Genomic DNA, 20,344 nt, shown 5'->3' on the forward strand with positions numbered 1-20,344 from the left:
ACCACCTCTGATGATTGATCTGGACTAAACTTGGCACAGAGACCACAAATGACTAACAGAAATAATAGATGGGTGGGGAATTGGCTTTGAATTTTGGGAATTATAGTTCACCCCATATCCAAAGAACACTGAGAACGCCACCGATGATGGATCTGGATCAAACTTGGCACACAGTCCACAAATGATTAAGAGTATAAATGGGTGGGGAATTAGCCTTGGATTTTGGGAGTTATAGTTCACCCCACATCCAGAGATCACTGTGAACACCACCGATGATAGATCTGGACCAAACTTGGCATATAGACCACCAATGACTAACAGAAAATAATAGATGGGCGGAGTGGGGGATTGGCCATGGAATTTGAGAGTTATAGTTCACCCCATATCCAGTTATGATGAATCTGAACCAAACATGGCACACATACCCAACACAACCAGCTTTGAATACTAGCAGAGTTTGGGAGGAATTGACCCAAGATGTTTGGAGCTGTAATTCACCCACATCTTTATGCATTTACTAATGGGAGCATTCATAAAATCCAAGAACAAACAATGACTACTTCTAATATTTATCATTACAAAATACCTAACCCGGGCATCACTGGGTACCTAAGATAGTCAGTATAAAATCGGTAAAAAAGTCAGACATTTATTGAAAATAAATCAGCATTTGCAAGGCTTGCTAACCAGACTAGCTTTCTTTTTTGTGGAGAACAGCTGAAGTCCACACTAAACACTGCACATTGTTGTCAACAGGGTTGTGTAAATGGCTGACATTCAGAAACCTTCTGGGGAGGCCCTGCTTTCAGTCCTGCCACCATTACAGGCATGATTGGCGGGGACGAGAGACAGGGCCTTCTCAGTGATTGCCCCTCGGTTATGGAACTCCCTTCCTGGTGAGATTAGATCAGCCCCCTCCCTCCTGTGGGACCAAGCCTTTGGGGCAGTGCAATGGGGCAATAATTGGAAACCTACTCCACTGACCGGATCCAGCATGGTGTCTTGAGTTGGTTTAAATAGCTGATTTTAAAGTAGATATAACTGCTTTTAATGTTTGTGTATATTTATAATTATTTTATGTCCTGGCATGGAGTGCTTGCAGTATGTATGTTGTGCTCCACCCTGAGTTCCCTTCGGTGTGAGAAGGGCAGAATATAAATGTTTTAAATAAATAAATACAGTAGAGTCTCACTTATCCAACAGAACATTGGATAAGAGAAAATGTTGGATAATAAGAAGGGATTCAGGAAAAGCCTATTAAATGTCAAATTGCATTATGATTTTACAACTTAAGCACCAAAACATGTTTTGCAGCAAATTAAAAGAAAAAGCAGTTCAGTACATGGTAACATTATGTAGAAATTACTGTATTTACGAATTTAGCACCAAAACATCGCAATGTATTGAAAACATTGACTACAAAAACACAGATTACTAAAAGGCAGACTCAGTTGGATAATACAGAACGCTGGATAAGTGAAGGCTGGATAAGCGAGACTCTGCTGTAATAATAAATAACAAGTTTATGCTTTTCGTGAGTAAAAGGTAAAGGTAAAAGGTTTTCCCCTGACGTTAAATCCAGTCATGTCTGACTCTGGGGGTTGGTGCTCATCTCCATTTCTAAGCCGAAGAGCCAGCGTTGTCCGTTGTCCGTAGACACCTCCAAGGTCATGTGGCCGGCATGACTGCATGGAGCGCCGTTACCTTCCCGCCGGAGCAGTACCTATTGATCTACTCACATTTGCATGTTTTCGAACTGCTAGGTTGGCAGAAGCCGGCGCTAACAGCGGCCGCTCACTCCGTTCCCCGGATTTGAACCTGGCACCTTTCGGTCCGCAAGTTCAGCAGCTCAGTGCTTTAACACACTTCGCCACCGGGGCTCATGAGTAGTGGTTTTCAAAAAGTGGTCATGGAGATTCACATTTGCCAAAAAGTTTATGTGCCCAGAGTCTGGGGGCAGCTATTTTCCAATAGGTTGCGCAGTAGACACTGCCATATGATCCAGTTTCTGAATCCAGATTATCTGCTTTGAACTAGATTATATGACAGTGTAGAGCCAGTATCAGTGTGCGCCCCTCCCACACTTCCTAGATTACACTGGGTTAGGGTTTAGAGTACTACGGTACTCCTAAGCAGAACAAGGCAGGCTTTAGGACCCAGGAGCCCCCTCCCGCCAGGCTGGGATTCTCGGTGCAGGGCTGTAAATTCCTCCTGTCAAGGCAGCGGAGCCGCGGTGGCGGCAGCATCAGTATCAGGCAGCGCTTGGAAACCTCTTCGGCCCCGTCTGCCAGCCTGCTTCTCTACCATGTGGGGCGGGCGGCCAGTGGGGCTGCTTTCTCGCCTTCCCTTCCCGCTCTCTGGGCACGGGATGCCCCCAACTGCCGCCCCCGCTGCCCGATGCCGCCCGATGCTGCTGCTGCTCTGAGCGCCACTGCAGAGGCCGACCGGATCCCTGCCCGACGACAGCGGCGCTGGAGGTGGCTCCGTGCTGTGCCAGAGGTGAGTCCCAGAAGGGGAAGGAAGGGGAGGGGGCAAGGAAAGCGAGCCCAGGAAGCGCGGGTTCAAGCTTTCGAAGCCTGCAAGACCTCCGCGCGGGTTTGGCAGCCCAGATGCGGCGCTCCTTCTCCTCCTCCATCGTCGCCTTTTCCCGCGGAGGCGACTGTCCAAAGCAATGGCACAGGAAGGCGCTGGGTTATCGGACGGGGTCCTTCTGGGTCCTGAACTCGCGCTGGACTTGGCGTTCCTTCTCCATTTATACCAGGTATGGGCAAACTTCGGTCCTCCAGGTCTTTTGGACTTCAACTCCCACAATTCCTAACAATTCCTAGGCTGGGTTGCTGTGAGTTTTCCGCGCTGTATGGCCACGTTCCAGAAGCATTCTCTCCTGACGTTTCGTCCACATCTATGGCAGGCATCCTCAGAGGTTGTGAGGTCTGTTGGAAACTAGGCAAATGGGGTTTATCTATCTGTGCAAAGTCCAGGGTGGGAGAAAGAACTCTTGTCTGCTTGAGGCAAATGTGAATGTTGCAATTGGCCAACTTGAATAGCCTTGCAGCTTCAAAGCCTGTCTGCTTCCTGCCTGTTGGGGACTCCTTTGTTGGGAGGTGTTAGATGAAGAAACACAAGATACAAACTATCTACAGACCTACTAAGAAAATCCAAGAAATCCATTCAGCAAAGGACAAGAGGGATCCTCTCACCTCTGCAGGAGCCCACCTGATACCATGCAGCTGTGGACAAGTCTACATAGGGACCACCAAATGCAGCTCTGCCCAAACACGATTCAAGGAACATGAAAGGCACTGCAGACTAAGGATCTCATCACACTAGAGTTTGGAGCCACTTTAATTCCACTTTAAACAGCACAGCCAGATAGGTCCTGGGCTTTACCAAACTACAAACCCCAGAATTCTGCAAGAAGCGGAAACTAGATTTAACATGGATCCGTGCTCTGATGGGATGAGACAGCCAGTCAACCAGAGAAGTCAGCCATAGCAGAGCACTTGATGAACCAGCCTGGACACAGCATATTATTTGAGAAGATGGAAATGCTGGACCACTCTAACACCTACCATGTCAGTCTACACAGAAAAGCCATTGAAATCCACAAGCATATTGACAATTTCAACAGAAAAGAGGAAACCATGAAAATGAACAAAATCTGGCTACCAGTATTAAAAGAAACTCTAAAATCAGAACAATAAATAAAGAACCACACTTGGAAGACAGCGGAATTCCAGACAGGAAACAAACAGGACCAGCTAACACCTCCCAACAAAGGATTCCCCCAGGCAGGAAGCAGCCAGGCCTTGAAGCTGAAAGGCTAATCAAGGTAGCAGGTTGTAACATTCACACTTGCCTCCAAAAGACAAGAGTTCTTTCTCCCACCCTGGATATTTCACAGATATGTAAACCCCACTTACCTAGTTTCCAACAGTCCTCACAACCTCTGAGGATGCCTGCCATAGATGTGGGCAAAACGTCAGGAGAAAATGCTTTTGGAACATGGCCATATAGTCCGGAAAACTCACAGCAATCCAGCGATTCGGCCATGAAAGCCTTCGACAACATATCTAGTGTCTATCTATATATATAAATGAGTGATGGCATCAGGGCAACCCACAAAACAACAAAACTACAGGCCGCCCAACCTCGAAATTTGACAACACAACCCATCATCCACGGCTCCAGTAAGATACAACAAAAAGAAAAGAAAAATAAAGTCCTAATTAGAGGGAGAGCAATAATTGTTTTTATCCAATTGCTGCCAGTTTAGAGGGCTAATCTCTGCCCACTTCGTCTCCTAGCAACCAATTCAGCCAAGCAAAGTCAGGGTTCAGTTAGGGGACAGGCAGATTTAGGCCTCACTTAGCCTTCTTCCACAGATTATCTAATTTGCACTGGATTATATGGCAGTGTAGACTCAAGGCCCTTCCACACAGCTATATAACCCATTTATAATCTTATATTATCTGCTTTGCACCGGATTATCTTGAGTCCAAACTACCATATAATCCACTTCAGTGTGCATTTTATACAGCTGTGTAGAAGGGGCCTCATATAATCCAGTTCTATGCAGATAATATAAGATTATCAATATGCAGTAGAGTCTCACTTATCCAACATAGACAGGCTGGCAGGATAAGTGAATATGTTGGATAATAAGAAGGGATTTAGGAAACGCCAATTAAACATCAAATTAGGTAATCGTTATACAAATTTAAGCATCAAAACATATTATACAACAAATTTGACAGAAAAAGTAGTTCAATGCTCAGTAATGCTATGTTGTAATTACAGTAGAGTCTCACTTATCCAACACTCGCTTATCCAATGTTCTGGATTATCTAACACATTTTTGTAGTCAATGTTTTCAATATATTGTGATATTTTGGTGCTAAATTCATAAATACAGTAATTACTACATAGCATTACTGCGTATTGAACTACTTTTTCTGCCAAATTTGTTGTCTAACATGATGTTTTGGTGCTTCATTTGTAAAATCATAACCTAATTTGATGTTTAATAGGCTTTTCCTTAATGCCTCCTTATTATCCAACATATTTACAAATTTACCACTAAAATATCACAATGAATTTAAAACACTGAATACAAAAACATTGATTATGAAAAGGCAGACTGCGTTGGATAATCCAGAACATTGTATAAGCGAATGTTGGATAAGTGAGATTCTACTTTAATATGAAATAATTACTGGGATAGAATAATGCAGAACAATATAATCTCTAAAACCAGGACAGTAAATAAAGACCAACAGTCTGAAAGCAGGAAAATTGGAAATTCCACAAAGGAAACAATCAGGGCCAGCTAACACCTCCCAAGAAAGGATTCTTCCAGAAAGGAAGCTGAGAAGGGAGTGAAGCACTGTGTATTACCAAAGTCATTATTATTACTATCATTACTATTATTATTATTATTATTATTGTGTTGCGGTCAACTGTGAAAATGAATACAATCTGGTTCCAAGTATTCAAAAACACTAAAATCAGAATATATAAAAATTAATGTGGTATAATAAAACAGAACAATACAATCTCTAAAATCAGAACACTAAATAAAGAACAACACTCTGAAAACAGGGGAATTCCACACAGGAAACAATCAGGGCCAGCTAACACCTCCCAACAAAATATTCCCATCATCAAAGTCTGGAAAATCCTCTGTTTTCTCAGGGCCACAGACAGTAGAAGCACATAAAATATTGCAAAGAATACCACTCTGAAAACAAGGGAATTCCAGACAGGAAACAATCAGGGCCAGCTAACACCTCCCAACAAGAAATTTACTCGGGGAGGAAACAGCCAGGCTTTAAAGCTGCAAGGCCATTACATCCTAATCATTTTTCCTAATTGCAGCATTCATACTTGCCTCCAACAGACAAAAAAAAAACAATCAGAAATATTGTATATTCACAACCTTTAGGAAATAATATCCCCTGATGGCGCAGCATGTTAAAGCGCTGAGCTGCTGAACTTCTGGACCGAAAGGCCGCAAGTTTGAACTGTTAGCTCCAGCTTCTGCCAACCCAGAAGTTCGAAAACATGCAGATGTGAGTGCATCAATAGGTACTGCTCTGGCGGGAAGGTAACGCCGCTCCATGCAGTCATCCCACATGACCTTGGAGGAGTCTACGGACAACGCCGGCTCTTTGGCTTAGAAATGGAGATAAGCACCAACCCCCAGAGTCGGACACGACTGGACTCAGGAGAAAACCTTTACCCTTTACCTTAACTACCACCAATTCCTTAATACTTTATTTCCCATACCACCAGACCTCGCCACAGCAACGCGTGGCCGGGCACAGCTAGTCTATCTATATAAAAGAATTTGATAACACAGGAAAGGGTCACTACCCTTGTGGTGTTTGTTTTGCACTCTGTGCTCCTGTTCAGAAGATTTCACCTTCCTATCTCTGTGATAATTGGATTTTGAAAATTTTGGTTTGTTGTGGAAATAAGGATTGGTGATAAAGCTTCAGTGGAGACTCCTTTCCCCCATGATAACTCTTTCAGGAGTGAGTTTATTTTCTGAGGGGTAGATTTCTCTCACTACCTGTTGTCTCACCCCCATTCTTTACTGTGGGTTGTTTGTAACTCGTGGATGGCTTGTATACACATTGCCCCAGGTTTTCGCAGAAGCCATGTGGCTTCATTCAGGTGATCCCCAGCTGCAGGCAAAGGCACCCTGAGGAGGGCACAGAGGTGGGAGTCTTCAAGTTCCCAGAGAAACGCCAGGGTCTCTTGCCAATTTGCCAGCCATTGTCAAAGAGATGACTGGGAGGTGGTCCCCTCACGATGGGGAACATGCCACTAGAAACACCTTCCTTGGCTGTGCTTTCTGGCCAAAGGTCTGCTAACTTGGCCTGCCTTTGGTTTAGAGCACCGCTTTTTCAACTGGAGATTCTACCCCAACACTGAGCTCAATGTTGGGCTCACAAAAAATTGGCAACCGTAAAAGCTATCTGAATGCCACTTATTTACACCAATCTGTCAGCAGCAACTTTAAGTGTTTACACTGGACTCTGCGGAAAGCTGTATGCCACAAAAAGGGAAATCAGCCTGTTTGCAAGCTTTACGAATGCTGGTTTGTTATCCATAAATGTTTGGTTTTAATATCTATTATATATTCAGGGTCATGTAAAAATCATGAGCGAGAAAAATTGAGAAGCCCTGGTTTAGAGCATCTCCTGGAATGAATGTAGGGTTCAAATGTAACAGAAAATGATAAGGAAACTTCCTTTATTGCCTTCATAGGAAGGTGAAAGTTTGCTTGATCCAGGAAAAGCATAAATAATTCATTGTGTTGAATTCATTGTGACCAGTCTCTAAACCTCCTTGAAACTTTGCAGAATTTGTGGGTGATTTGGTCTTAATTGCCGTCAAGTCAGCTTCAACTTACAGCAGCTCAATAATGAGACTTCCAAGTCACTCTGAAATCAAACTCAGGTCTTGCAAACTAAGAACTGTGGCGTCCTTGACTATGGCTGGCTCTAAAGTAAAGGTAAAGGTTTCCCCTGACGTTAAGTCCAGTTGTGACCAACTCTGGGGGTTGGTGCTCATCTCCATTTCTAAGCCGAAGAGCCGGCATTGTCCATAGACATCTTCAGGTCATGTGGCCGGCATAACTGCATGGAGCGCCGTTACCTTCCCGCCGGAGCAGTACCTATTAATCTACTCACATTTGCATGTTTTCGAACTGCTAGGTGGGCAGGAGATGGCTGGCTTTACACTGCCATATTATGCAGTTTGAACTGCATTATACAGTCTGTGTAGACCAGCATGGGCAAACATTGTCCCTCCAGGTATTTTGGACTTCAGCTCCCACAATTCCAAAGCACCTGGAGGGCTGAAGTTTGCCCATGCCTGAGATAGACCATAGGTCTGTGCATAAGCAGTTTGCTCATGCCTGGTATAGGCCCATATAATGTACTGGTAGTTCAATGCAGTTCAAAATGCATTATATGGCAGTGTAGATCCAGCTAGATGCAATGGTCTTCTATTTCTTTGAAGAGTCTGAATTAATCTGGATAGGAGTCATGATTTAGGGCTTGACTTCTCTCATCCTCTTACATATAGTAAAGTGAATATCCAGTGCACACTCAAGAGACTTCCCAAGCAGAACTGCCAAAATTACTCAAAATTATGTATTTAGCTGCGCACACCTTAGATGCAAAATCCAAGAATCTGTTGTCTGTCTTGTCATTGTTATAACCGTCATTGAATATTTGCTGTATATGTGTTCTGTCATCCGCCCTGAGTCCCCTTTGAGGTGAGAAGGGAAGAATATAAATACTGCAAATAAATAAATAAACAAGTAAAATTATATATGGCACAATGTAAATGAATAACCTATTTCCTTCCCTTTAACTATCACAAGTATTTGACAAATCAATAAGGGATGGGTTTTCCTGGCCTTTTCAAACAGCAGAGTGGTAGAGAGAGGGGACCGTGACTCAAATTTCACCTCTGCTCCTGACTTCACTAAAAGTGTCCTTTATGCTGATTATTATGTTCTCAGTTGCTGGATCACAGTCAATGGTAATGATAAGGGTTGTAAGGCGTGCGGAGAATAATCACTATGAAGGGCTTTAAATGGTTACACACATATATCATTTTTTCTTAATATTATTTATCGATGTGCATTGTGGACATAAGGACACTCTCACCAAGGGAATTCTTCTCACTGCAAGGCTTAGACAGGCATGTCCATGTTTCAGGAATGACCTTGGATGTGGAGTGGTGGGTTTGCAGTGGGAGGGGAGAATCCATCCAAAATGGACCCAAGTAGATCCCCGCTCTGCGCGTGCACATGCGCGCGCGCGCACACACACACACACACACACACACACACATGTCCTGGAGAGGCTTTTGGACCGTGTCTTGGGGGTGGCATTCTCCTTGAGTGAATGTTCTCATACAAACATTGCTTTGGATACACTCCATATCACAGAAACATAGAATCCTAAGAGTTGGAAGAGACCTCATGGAGACTCCACCATGCAGCCCATTCCACATCATCTCTTACCATCAGAGCCATTCATACATTACTTTCCAAATGAGCAAAATGGATGCATATTTACACCCATGGCCAGTATAGACAGAGATTTTTTTTATTTATCATATCAGAAGCAAACCAAGGATACAGTTGTAATGTACAGTATTTAAAAACACGAACAAAGTTAAAAACCTGGCATTATACTGGTGTTGCTATAAGAAGGTCCTCCATTGTGTATATGGCAGGGCTCAGGCTGCATTGTAATAGGTGGTCTGTGGTTTGCTCTCCTCCACACTCGCATGTTGTGGACTCCACTTTGTGGCCCCATTTCTTAAGGTTGGCTCTCCATCTCATGGTGCCAGAGTGCAGTCTGTTCAGCACTTTCCAAGTTGATACCATGAGATAAAAGGAAAGGAATAACTTAAATTGCTTCTTACTTTGCTTTGAATTGGGGACCATGAATCCCCACATGCTGGCCCAATATCTATTTTGGTAACAATGTCTGCTGTTCTTTTTTAAAAAAGAAATTGTTGTAAACAAGTCATATTTGCTTTCGAACAGGCTCCAACACTCAAGGTGCAAATCGATTTATTTGTACTCTTCATCATTGCTCGTACCAGCTCTTGTTTGAAGTGAATCTGCTCTTTTGGCTGGATTTCAAAGCTAACCTGGGTTCAGATATGAGTTTCCTTATTTCGAGGGCAACAGGGAAATCAGGCCTTTCAGCACTCACCAGGCATGTTGTCAGTCTGGCATGAATAATGAGCCCCATAATTGATACACTAGCTGTGCATGAATAGTTAAGGATGTCTTGCAGATGTAATGGGAATTTTAAGTCTTTTTTTCTGAATCACAGAACCATACGGAGAGATATGAAGGGTATTGGAAAAGGGACTGCTGGGAAAAGATTGATTATTCTATTGATTTCAACAACTACTGACCCGTATCCAACTAACTTGAACATAGGCCAGGAGATCTTTGCAAAGCTCTCTAATAAAACATCACATAAAATGCAAGTTAAATAAAATGTATCTCATGTTCAAATGGAAGTGCAGTTAATGTCAAATGGGAGAATAATTTTCCATCATACTTGTAAAGGTGTCATTATGTTACAAGGAATATTAATCAGAGTAAAATGAGTTATAGATTTTGCTAAATATGCAGAATTGCATTGAACAGTGTTTGTTGAAGGAGCCGCAGATTACAATTGTAAAAATGTTATTAAAATTGGATAATGGTTTGGGTAATCATTTTAGACATATAGGCAGTCCCTGAGTTACAAACACCTGACTTACAAATGACTTGTTGTGGAAACAAGGATTATTATTATTATTTTTCAAACTTATATGCCGCCACTCCCCTAGGGCTCGGAGCGGCTTACAAGAACCAGCTAAAATCAATTGATGAGGATTGATGAGAAAGCTTCAGTTGAGACACCTTTTCCCAATGGTAATTCTTTCAGGAGTGAATTTTCCTTCCTAGTGGTAGATTTCTCTCACTTCCTGTTGTCTCACCCTTTTTTGGAGCTCCTGGTGGCGCAATGGATTAAGACTGCTGACTGAAAGGTTGGCGGTTCGAATCTGGGAAGTGAGGTGAGCTCCTGTCTGTCAGCTCTAGCTTCCCATGCGGGGACATGAGAGAAGCCTCCCACAGGATGGTAAAATATCAAATATCCGTCTTTGCAGACGGCCAATTTTCTCACACCAGAAGCGACTTGCAGTTTCTCAAGTTGCTCCTGACATGAAAAAAAACCCTGTTTTTAACTATGAGTCATTTGTAAATCGGATGTTTGTAATTTGTTGACTACCTGTATATGAATGCTATGCCACGTTAATTACAAGAAAAAGATAACTTTTCTAGGTAAGATAGCATTAGGCAATTGAACCAGGTCTACAGATTACAGCACAAGTGGGCAAAATCTTTAGACTGGGGTGTTTCATACTTTTTCAAGGGCTTCATCTTTTGGGCCCTGCTTTATGGCTGCCATTCCTGTCTCAATTCCTGCCAGTTTTCAATGGGTACTGTAGTGACTCTGGTGAAGGAAATTGTCAAAGCATTCTCCTGAACCATAGAGACTTCTTACATGACACTTTGGAATATATCCTATCGTGCTTTTAGGAGTGCTTAAAAATGTATTTATTTATTTAAAGTATTTATATTCCACCCTTTTCATCCCGAAGGGGACACAGGGCGGGTCACAGAACACATATATGGTAAACATTCAGTTCCGATTATAACAATGACAAGACCGACAACAGATAGAGGTATATTATAGGCCAGTGATGGCCAACCTATGACACGCCTGTCAGCACTGACACACCTAGCCAATTTTGCTGACACACTGCTGCATGCAGATTGATTGGATGACTTATGTCTTTTGTGGCCAAATTTGGTGTGATTTGGTCCAGTGGTTTTCTTGTTTATTCCATGGGAATTATGCACATTTTATTATATCATTATATTATTATTTTATTATTATTGTAGTATATTATTACTATTACATTATTATTATATTATTCATTATTCATGACTACATTGAAACTAGAATAGAGAGAAACTGCAAGCGATACCATAGATCAGGGGTCCCCAAACTTTTTAAACTGGGGGCCAGTTCACGGTCCCTCAGACCATTGGAGGGCCAGACTATAGGTTTTTTTTAAAACTATGAACAATTTCCCATGCACACTGCACATACCTTATTTTGAAGTAAAAAAAAAAAAACGGGAACAAATACAGCCTCAATGTTAATAATAATCATAATCATGATAAAAAATAATAAAGAAGGTTGGAAGAGACCCCTTGGGCCATTTAGTCCAACCCCTTCTACCTTTGTGCACTAAAAGCACAAGCAAAGCACTCCTGACAGATGGCCACCCAGCCTCAATGTTGTTAATAATAATAATAATAATAATAATAATAATAATAATAATAATAATAATAATAATAAATCGCACAGTCCTAGACACTTGGGAAGTGTTCGACTTGGGATTTTGTGATATGAAATCCAGCAAATCTATCTCATTCGCTGTGTTATGGTGTGTACTTCTATCAATAATAATAATAATAATAATAATAATAATAATAATAATAATAAAGAGGGTTGGAAGAGACCGCTTGGGCCATTTAGTCCAACTCCCTTCTGCCTTTGTGCGCCAAAAGCACTAGCAAAGCACCCCTTAATAATTAATAATTAATTAAATAATAATTAAAATACCATTATAAACAAGCAAAGAGGAGGAGGGAGCCACCACCACGAGGGCCGGATAAATGGCTTCAATGGGCCGCATGTGGCCCCCGGGCCTTAGTTTGGGGACCCTTGCCATAGATTGTTGTACATGGAAATAATGGTAGTAAATAGTTTTTGATTTATTAAATACAGTTATATATTACAATTATACATTTTTGTTATTTAAACCATACATATTGCGAAATTATGGTTTTTTTCTCGAAGTGACACACCACCCAAGTTATGCTAGGTTTTTTAGGTGAATTTTGACACACCAAGCTCAAAAGGTTGCCTATCATTGTTATAGGCTTTCCCATCTTTCAGCATCTTTGGAGGCTGTGCTCGGTTCCGGCCACCGGGAGTGCTGTTGCTCTATCTCCCTGCTGAAGAGCTTTCTTTGTAAACTTCCTCCTTTTGCCGAGCCTAAATACCTCTGTGCTTTAATGCGGTTCCTGTTTATCTACTCACATTTGGTTTTGAACTGCTAGGTAGGCAGAAACTGGGCTACAGGTCAGGAGCTCACTCTGACCTGGGCTTCAAACTGTCAATCTTCCAGTTGGCAAGATTTATTGCAGTTTGGTGATTAACCTGCTGTGCTACAGCCAAGCCCAAATACTTCAAAACTACTTCTTGGGTTCTGCTGTTTGCTACTGTACTGTGTTGATGATTTCCGTAACTGCAAAGGGGATTCCAGGGCAGCAGAAATGGCTTCTAAGGGCCTCGTGCATCTTGTGTGCCATTTAGGCCTTTTCCCACTCAGCATTATAACACAATGTGTCTTGCTTCCAGGAGTGCCCAAGAGTACTTCCAGTGCAGAGTACTAACATTACTGTTACAGCACAAGCATTATTAATGGTAAATGATGCAGTAGGTGGTACACAGCAGGGAAGCATTCCAGTCCTGTTGCTGATAGGGCCCAGCAGCACTCTTCACAGCAATGGCAATCAAACAAGGCTCCTGGACTAATTCATCTCAGACTTACCTCTTCAACCTACAATTAAATCAAATTTCTATAGCTGGACATATAGGTAATGTGGCACAAGGGCATCTCCTTTCTAGGACTCTTAAGGGTTATATCATGTAGAAGCAAGCAAATACATTTTCTGTTGCTTTCATGGCCAGGATCACTGGGTTGCTGTGAGTTTTCCAGGCTGTATGGCCATGTTCCAGAAGCATTCTCTCCTGAAGTTTCGCCCACATCTATGGCAGGCATCCTCAAAGGTTGTGAGGTCTGTTGGAAACTAGGCAAGTGAGGTTTATATATCTGCAGAATGTCCAGGATGGGAGAAATAACTCTTGTCTGTTTGAGTCAAGTGTGAATGCTTCAATTAATCACCTTGATTAGTATTGAAAAGCCTTGCAGCTTCAAAGCCTGGCTGCTCCTTGCCTGGGGGAATCCTCTCATAGCTATGGGAACTTCGCAGACTGTAATAAATTTTAAAAAAATCCTTAGCTGGTGCTTGGTTTTAATTTCTTCTCCCAGTCTCAAATGGAAAAGTGAATACAAAAATTGTTCAGTTAGGTCACTAATGCAAATGAACCCTTTCCTGCCACTGTAAATATTTAGTTTTGATGCCAACAAGGCATTCAAAATAAAGCTACCTAGCAAGAGAAGCCCACCCAGCTCACCACAGTACAATGCTATTTTAACTATCATGTCCATGCCCTATGGAATCTCGGAGTTTGCAGAGGCACAAGAAGAGCTCTTCAGTTGTGAATCCCAAGGAAAATATATTATATTATTTCGCACAGTATCTCACATGTGGTTGCCTAAGTGTTTGATCTTCCAGATAGAAGTGATCCCAACACACTCTCATATGGGGAAAACACTTTTGGGAATCTTTTTTTGCCTGGTTCTAGCAGTTTAGCCATGAAGCCCCTGATGGCGCAGCAGATTAAACCACAGAGCTGCTGAACTTGCTGACCAAAAGGTTGTTGGTTCGAATCCAGAGAGCTGAGTGAGCTCCTGCTGTTAGCCCCAGCTTCTACCAACCTAGCAGTTCGAAAACATGCAAAGGTGAGTAGATCAATAGGTACTGCTCCAGTGGGAAGGTAACGGCGCTCCATGCAGTCATACCAGCCACATGACTTTGGAGGTGTCTACGGACAACACCTGCTCTTCGGCTTAGAAATGGAGATGAGCACCAAGCCTCAGAGTTGGATACGACTAGACTTAATGTCAGGGGAAAAACTTTGCCTTTACCTTAGCAGTTTAGCCAAGCAGGTTATTTTCCAGAGAAGACAATGGCCCAGTTGAAAGTCAGAAATAATCTGATTACACAAGACAGCTCTTCTCGTGGTCTTATATACCGTATTTCTTCCATTGTAGGACACCATTGATTGTAAGAGGCACCCTAATTTCAGTATTATCACCAAAATACTTAAGATACAACTGCAATTCTAAAATGCACCCTATTTTTAAATATGTTTATACAGGGGTAAAAATGTGTCTTATAATTGAAGAAATACAATAGATTTTCTCCTCTGGATAATTCCTCCCACACCTGCATACATAAGCAGTAAATAATAGTAGTAGTGCTCAATCATTGAGGGAACCTGATTCATTGAATTTAAGTGTAACATTTGATTTATTAGATGATTCATGATTTCATTCATTAAACTAAGGCCTGAAAGCATCATGTACAATTAAGGAGAATGACTGCATTGAATTAACTTGGTAAGAAATGGCAAAATAACAGTGTTTGATGCTTAAGCAATTACAACAATAAATTCTAAACTAATTCCTGAAAAAAAACCCATCTAGAGTGACAATTAATTTGTAAATATATTTGGGGTAAGCATATTGGCCATGCATCAAACTGCAATGAAATTTAAATACACACAAAAGCCTTCAGTGGTGCAATGGATTAAACTGTTGAGTGCTGAACTTGCTGACCGAAAGGTCGGTGGTCCGAATCCAGGGAGAGGGGTGAGCTCTTCCTGTTAGCCCTAGCTTCTGTCAACCTAGCAGTTCGAAAAGATGCAAATGTGAGTAGATCAATAGGTTCTGCTCTGGGGAGAAGGTAATGGCACTCCATGCAGTCGTGTCACAACTTTACAACCTAACTAACATGCTAAAAATATATCATGGAGGCTTCACTGGCTTCACAGGCAAATATGTGGAAAATGCTACAAGAGAATAAAAGTGACAATGTTAGAGTTGCAGGTTTACATTTGTCTGAGGCAGTGTAAGATAAAGGTAAAGGTTTTCCCCTGACATTAAGTCTAGTCATGTCCGACTCTGTGGGTTGGTGCTCATCTCCATTTCTAAGCTGAAGAACCGGCGTTGTCCGTAGGCACCTCCAAGTTCATGTGGCCGGCATGACTGCATGGAGTGCCGTTACTGAATTATATGAGTCTACAGGCAGTGTAGACTCATATAATCCAGTTCAATGCAGTTAAATTGCATTCTGAAACTGCAGTATTTGTCAGATGTTATTCTGCTGTCAATTACTATGATCTAGAGGGATCTCAATGCTGGCAGGGGTCACTCCCCTTCTTGGCCATGTGGAGATCTGGGATGAAGAACAGTAAAACGCATTCAATAACCAATCTGTAATGTATAATTAATTATAATTAATTGTTTAATTGAATCTGTTATGTATAATTAATTACAATTAATTGTTTAATTGAGTGGTTACTTATTAATTATTTATTGATTATTAATGGTTACATAGTACATAAGCTTCCAGAACCCAAAAGACCAAATTTTATATTTTTCTCACCGTGTTCTCTCCTCTATAAAGAAGTAATATGGACTCTTTTTATTAATATTATTATTAATTAGTTTTATTAATGTCTCACATTCTATTTGAACTCTTACTTCAATCTAGCAGGTTCTTCTTAATAATCACTGTTGGAAAATATGTGTGTATAAATAGAATTTACGAGACAGTTGTGTTGGTGCTGATCATATAAGACTAGCATGTGAAAAAATGGAATAAATTGTAACTGTAAAATATATGAAGTATTTATATATTGTAATTATGTTCTGTGCTCTCATTTTTAAAAAATCTCAAAGTGGTTTAAAAGCTGAATTCAAAGTAATTGGGAAAATCGTTTTATCTAAATCTGGACTGAAAAACCTATGTGAAATTAAATATATATAACATTAAATGCAACACAGAGAGAATGGAATCAGTATTGCACAACAGAACTGAGCTGCTGATTAGTTCATCACCCAATGTTAACTAACACGATTCATGAGGCTTTTTAAAAATCCAATATCGAAGATGTTCTTGCAATTGGAGAACAGTTCCACCTACACATAAAAGGGGGACATCAATACACAGTCATCCTTACAATAGCGAGGATATAAAGATATTTAGGAGAAAAAATATACATGGGGAGGATGTTGGAAATAGCAACCTTCTACAAGCCTTCTATATTAGTAATTTGTGATGTATATAATTCAGATTGCTTACTGTATTGTATATGTGTGTATTGATAATGCAATTTTACCTTAACTCTATGTGGTGGGGAAGGACTACAGACCATGTGACCCAGATCTGGGACTATTCAGACCTGAGACTCCATTTTAGAGGACAGATGACATGTGCAGACTCCATTAGACTCCGAGAGATGCTTTAGATTTTGGACTGTTGATTATAAGAAAGATACCCTGTGTTATCTGCTCAGAGAAACTACTTCAAATCTATTTGCAACTGGATTGATAAGCAATGTGCCTGTATGCTGAATACATGAACCTTATAAACCAACTGTGTTATTTTTATGGAAAACTACGGTAATTTGTTTTTGTCTCTTGAGAGTATGATTTAAACCAAGATGTTTTAAGGGAGAGTAGATGTTTTTTGGGCAACTGAAATAGCACTTCTGAAACTCTGCTGTATTTTTGTGCATTGGCACATCTCTGTTCCTAACAGATCAGAGACAATAGGTTCAGTCTAATAACTGAAGAATTTGCTTTGCATGAATATTAGTGGATATTTACCACGAAAGAGAAGATTCACTCAAATGAGTTTTTAGCTCTTCTCTGGAAGCCGTGCTTTTTCCAAAAGGTTGTGTGTCCAAAAAGTTATCAATGTCTTCTTGCAAAAGGTTATGTTTTTTTCCCAAGAGAGGAATACTCCCAAACTATGAAAGCTGTCCCACAGTTTCATCTGAAAATGGCTCTCAGACTGTGGAGGGTAGGAATATGATACAGACTAATACTACAACTCATTCTTGGAATGTATATGTACATTCGTGATGTGTTTACATATAAGACAATGTTAAGAGTATGCCTGTGAAACCCTTTATTTCTATTCATTTGCAAATCTATTTGGGTTATTCTTTTTAGATGCATCATTTGTGCAACAAAATATACCGTAGTTCAGTCCCTAGGCCCATTGCTTGGAAACTGGCTAAAATTATGGGAATCTGAGTCCAACAGATCTGAAGAAATAGTCAGTCTTTGGTATCCACCAAGGTTTGGTTCCAGAATCCCATGGATACCGAAATCCATGGATGTTCAAGTCCCATTATATAAAAAGGTGTTGTGAAATGACGTCCCTTACATAAAATCAAGTTTTGCTTTTTTGGGGGGAGGGGGGATATTTTCAAGCTATAGTTGGTTGAATCCATGGATAGAGAATCGATTGTTAGGGAGGGCTGACTGTACTGATGTCAAAATACAGAGGGGGAACATTTTTGAAGTATAATAGTAGAGCCAGAAGATGCCTGGAAGTGGCACTCGTTTTCAACTACTAATCCAGAACAGAAACTTGAAGAAACTGAACGGTAAGCAGAAATGGTAACGTTGTTAAAGAGTGCTTACGCTTATAATGCCTTTGACACAGTCCTTCCCACTGGGATTGCAAAAATGTTAGAACAAATTAGTGCAGCAACAAAATCTTATTTTCCTCTCACATGGAGGAGAACTCTCCATCTCTGACTACCTCTAATTATAGCAAAGAAACCCTTTCAAGAAATCCCCCCCTCTGTTTACAGATAAGGAGTTTTTTATGAGGGAAGCTGAGAAATAGCATAACATACAGACTATGCTTAATGCAAGGAAGAGCTTTGCCAGATATATTCTAATGGGTGAAGCTGTAGACGATGTGCAGCTACACCCATCTTTCCATGGTTATGATAAATCAGCTTAGCCTCCTAAGTCTTAACAGAATTGGACCTTTACTAGACGTGATCTGGAAAATTATTGTTTGGGAAAAAGATGATGAATACTGATGCATACAGGAAATTAATTTCAAACATATATGATCAAAGCCTCTGCAATTTTGATCAGGGTTCTCTTTCATCTTGCTTGCATTAATGGTCCCTGCAAGATGATTTTTTAAAGCATAAGAATGAATCACTGTGTGAAACTGAGCCCAATTTCTCAGATAAGTTAATCTGCAAATTAGTTTTATATTCACAGCAGGTTGAGCTGTAGCAGTGCCAAGTGTTTGCCTGCTGCAATGAGAATGGGATCAGTGTTTTGCCATTCATGTGAATTTTTCCCATTTCACAGAAATACAAGCACGTAAACATTTGGCAGTTGCATTATCCTTGGCACTGCTGAACCAGCCCCTCGGCGCTTGAATATAAAATTTAGGGTACTGCTTTGTTTTGATGTCTGCAGCAATATAATCAGATATATGTCATCTAAGCCTTTACGTTAGGTTAAATTTTAGACTGTTAAAATTATGTATCTATACATAATTGTATAGATTATATAGATTTGAGAATGATCCTGGATTCATCATTGATCCTGGAACCCAAGGTCTCAGCAGGGGCCAGGGCAGCTTTTGCACAATTAAAACTTGTGCTCCAGTTGCTTCTGAGCCATGAGAAGCAAGACTTGGCCACGGTACCCTTGTTACATCCCGAATAGCCTACTGCAACACGGTCTACGTTGGGTTGCTTTTGAAGACTGTTCAGAAGCTTCAAGTGGTCTAATGGGCGGCAGCCAGATTCCTCATTGAGGTGGCGTACAGGGAGCATACAACCCCCCTATTATTTTAATATTGTTATTTGATTTTTGGTTTCAATTCATATGTTTATTTTTACTGAATGCATGTATGTTTTAGGGCTCCGAATTACTGCCTTTCTGTAAGGCCGCTCTGAGTTCCCCTCTGGGGTGAGAAGGGCGGGATATAAATGTAGTAAATAAATAAAAATAATAAAAATGGGGGCAAAAGAGATGTACAGTACAAGTGTTTATTCAACTGCACCTTCAGGATTGATAATACACTGGTTTGGAAGAAGGAGAAGAAGAAGGGGAAGAGGAAGTTGTTTTTGTATCTATTGTTGTTCTCTTGTTCTGCTCTTGCTTATATTTTCTTCCTGCTTTTAACTGTGACATTTTTATAGATATAAATATTAGCCATATTGACCCTTGACAACAATTTAGCAGTGGTCTTTTTAAAAAAGTTCAAAACATGGTGTAATTGTATAGTCCATATTTTGAGTACTCCACGCTTTCTATTCCACTTTATTTGAAAGAAGTATTTGCTGTCACAATTGTGAAGGCTGTATTTAGAGATCATAAGAGTGGTGGCTTTTGGTGCACTTGTTCACTGCATCCCAGCAAGTTGCAAGATGATACTGTTAATGTTGTTCCAGTTCAAAGAGTCTGCAGCAGCCCTTTTCCAAAGAAACACAATAGACAATCCACTGAGGCTGATTTTACTGTCTTGCCTGATGAAATGTTCTGGGAGAACTTGAAAGTTAGTGCCATATTTGCAGCCTTTTAGGGCCCGTCCACACAGCCATATAACCCAGAACATCAAGGCAGAAAATTCCACAATATCTGCTTTGAACTGGGCTATCTGACTCCACACTACCATATATTCCATTTCAAAGCAGGTTATGTGGGATTTTATTCAGCTGTATGGAAGGGGTGTCAGATATTCCAGTTCAAAGCAGATATTATGGGTTATTCTGCCTTGATATTCTGGGTTATATGGCTGTGTGGAACAGCCCTCAGTGGATTCCTAGTAAACTGGCCAATTTCTGGAGAGCTACCCTTGTGCTTACTGGTTGCTGGACTTTTATGTGAAAATCCCCATAATACTTTGATACTAGAAGGTACTTTTTATGTTATACGAGTTTCCTTCAGGATCTACAGTGCCATATAAATTAAACTGCATTATGAAACTACA

At 40.9% G+C, this 20,344-nt stretch overlaps 1 protein-coding gene across 2 annotated transcripts in view; it reads left to right on the forward strand.

Moving 5' to 3' along the window:
- The first annotated feature begins 2,360 nt into the window (after positions 1–2,360).
- Positions 2,361–20,344, forward strand: part of syndig1 (synapse differentiation inducing 1) — a 40,150-nt gene continuing 22,166 nt past the window's right edge. Inside the window, exon 1 of one of the 2 annotated variants that reach the window (XM_003220022.4) lies at positions 2,361–2,499. The gene's annotated coding sequence lies outside the window, so the exon portion shown is untranslated. Of the gene's footprint in view, positions 2,500–2,651; positions 2,762–20,344 lie in introns of those variants that run through there. The other variant, XM_016993091.2, reaches the window with a different exon arrangement.

This window comes from Anolis carolinensis, chromosome 4 (genome assembly GCF_035594765.1).
Source record: "Anolis carolinensis isolate JA03-04 chromosome 4, rAnoCar3.1.pri, whole genome shotgun sequence".
NCBI classification, from domain to species: domain Eukaryota; kingdom Metazoa; phylum Chordata; class Lepidosauria; order Squamata; family Dactyloidae; genus Anolis; species Anolis carolinensis.